Below are 3,103 nucleotides of genomic sequence, written 5' to 3' on the forward strand. Positions count from 1 at the left end.
AGGGTGCCCAGAGAGGCTGTGGCTGCCCCTGGATCCCTGGGAGTGTCCCAGGCCAGGCTGGATGGGGCTTGGAGCACCCTGGGATAGTGGAAGGTGTCCCTGCCCATGCCTTGTTCCAGGTTGCCCATCGAACAAGATGATTTTTAAGGTCCCTTCCAACCCAAACCATTCTGGGATTCCATGATTATAGAACCAGTGCCCTGACTCAAGTCCTTTGTGAGCTGTTGGGTAATCTGAGCAACATCCTCTGTGTTTAAGAAGCTTTTACCTGTCTGGGGCAGCCCCAGCCCAGGGGGGCAATAATGGCACTTGCACTCTGGAAAATCAAAAGCTTTGATCTCAGCCAAGGTCACTGTGTGGTACAGGCAATTTTTAGGGTGTTCACTGAGAAACTACAGATTTATGGCACTTCTGCCAATGTGGCTTTATGGAAGATGCTTTTGGGTCCTGGTACTGCTGACCAACTCTCCTTTTTCAGGCTGAAATCTCCCTCTGTTTAGTTCAATTCTGTAGGAGTTTGGGGAAGAGGAGACCAGAAATGCAGGGATGGCTTTGGAAGGGCACCTTATTTGCTTTGTTGTTGGGGAGATGAGACATCCAAAAAGAGTGAAAAGACCTGAGTGAAATTCCTATTATTGTTACTGTGCTGTTGTGGCAAAGGGAAAGAAGCCCCAGCTCAGGGTACTTCAAGATGGGAAAGTTGATAGAACTCAAAGATGTTCATGTCTTTGCTTTTTAAAAATTCATACAGTTTTCTTTCAATTTAGCTGCACACATCTACCCATGACATCCAGGGAAATGCTCACTCTGAGTTTGAAGATGGGAGAGTCACCATCATCATCCTCAGGATCATCATCATCAATACATATGGGACTGTGGGACCTCCTTCACAGAAGCCAACTCCAACGCCAGCCCCATGGACACCCAGGGCAGCAAAAGGAGAAGCCTGTGAATCTTCCCTCTTGAAATGACTCCTTTTCTCCACCCTGCTGCTCTGCCATCCCAGATGGAGCCTGGCACCCTGGAGCACCCATCCTTCATCCCTGCAGAACAGCCCCTGCCAAAGCCTCCGAGGTGCGAGCTCGACGGAAAATTTATACATTTAATTCTTTTAATGTATCTGTATATTGAATTAAATTTTGAGACAAAAAGTTCTCAAGAGCAGTTGCTGCAAGAAGCTAGAAAGCTCCATGTGGGAACAGAGCATATTCCTGGGGTTTTGGCATTCTGCTTTTGTGTCTATTAATAATCCCCCAGAGTGAGTCATATGGAGCTGCATTTATTCACTGACTCGGAGAGAGCTGCTACCCAAAATAGCAGCTCTGTAATTTTTTATGATGCTGTAATGCCAGTGCAGTGAAGATTGACATCATTTGAGGGAGATGCTCCAGCCTGGCAGCCAGAGAACCCGTGTCCAGCCCCACAAGGAACGTGGGGAGCCACGTGCTCCATTACATAAAAGCGCTGGAGAGCCAGCACGGGGCGGAGATGTCTTTTCTGTCCTCACCTGAGCATCTTTTCCCCAGATTTTTCATCTAGTTTAGGCCTCTCTAAGCCTTTTTGCTCATTTTCTTCAATCACCAGGAGCACTGGGCCAGAGGATGATGAGGAAATGGCTTTTGCTGCAGAGGGGAGCCTCAAGCACTTCTCAAACCATCAACCTGCCTGCCAGGAGCTCCATAGGGAAATCTTGAAATGCATCAAATTCAGCATCACCAGCTCATCCTTTTTCTCACCCACATTGCTGCTCTGTGTCCCTTCCTGAACCCCTGAGTGTCCCCCATGCCCAAAATCTGCCAGCTCCTTCCCAGCCCTGTGTTCCTGACTGATGGCAGCCCCGGGCAAAGGGCAGAGAAACGCTGGGGCAAGGTTTGGGCTGGGCTTTTTAAGGATCAATCTGGTTTTCGGGATTGCTTCTCATTCTCTGCCCTACACTGCTGCCATCAGGTCTGTCCTGGAGTGGCAGCCAGGGGGGCATGCAAGACATTCTGGGGTGGCCCCACTGCTCCCCAAGAACACCTCTGGGTGTACCACACAGGCTTTTTGGCACAATTCTGGCTAAAATTCCTCTGCAGGGGCCCCAGCCCATCACTCTGTGCTCTCCACCAAAGCATTAGGAAAGATGAATTTGCCAGTGCTGGGCATCAATAGCCTGGGTGAACTTTTGCAGATCAACAGTGTTTTATAGGCTCCATTCCAGCTGGAAATATTTATTAACATTACCTTGTCATGGAGCACCTGGGGAGAAAATGGAACTCCTGCCACAGCAGCTTTGAGCCAGTGTGACTGATGGGATGAGCAGCTCAAGTGCTTTGGGTGAAGGGTGTCACACCTTTGGGAAATGTGACAGCTGAGTTCAGGACCTCAATACAACCACTGGCATAAATTAATAAATATAGTTTTAATAGGAGGGGTGAGGACTTGGTGTCCCTTGTTTCTTGAATGGGGCAGAAAGGGCCTTTGCTCCAATATCCTCCAGTCCCTAAGCCCTGATGTTCCCAGAAAATGGGAAACAGTAGGGCTGAAGGAATTTGGCACTTCCCTAGCAAGGCTAGCAATGGTTCCTACTTCATATCATAAATACTGCTCAGCACTTGAACAAGGACTTGGATTTAGGACTCCTGCATCTTCATCCTCATTTTCCCAGGATTGAAAAAAAACTTCCAGAGAGGAAAAATTTACAGGAATAGAGGTGGTGGAGGAGAGCTCCTAACAGCAATGAGGGATACACCCCTCAAAGACTCACCTCGTCAGGCCCAAGTGAGACCTGGTTTGTTCATTCTAAGTATAATATTTGCAGCAGTCAAAATGAACTTTTGAGGGTCTGGATTCTGGATTTTAAACATAATAATGCCTAAATCATAGAGAAAAAGAGGTTGAAATAGTCCTATTAGAGCTGGTTGCTGAGAGCCTGTCCAGTTTCAGTCCTAGACTGAAAAGGTGGTGTTTTGGTTATTACAATACCTTTGGGTTCAGCCAACTTCCCAGGCAAAAATTGCAGGGTGGCTCCAGCCCTGGGGCTGCCAGTGAAGGACTGGTGTGACTGACTTGGTGAAAGTGACAGCCAACAGCAATGCAGAAATGAGCATCAGTTCAGCACAGC

This window comes from Molothrus aeneus, chromosome 9 (genome assembly GCF_037042795.1).
Source record: "Molothrus aeneus isolate 106 chromosome 9, BPBGC_Maene_1.0, whole genome shotgun sequence".
In the NCBI taxonomy this organism is placed as follows: Eukaryota; Metazoa; Chordata; class Aves; order Passeriformes; family Icteridae; genus Molothrus; species Molothrus aeneus.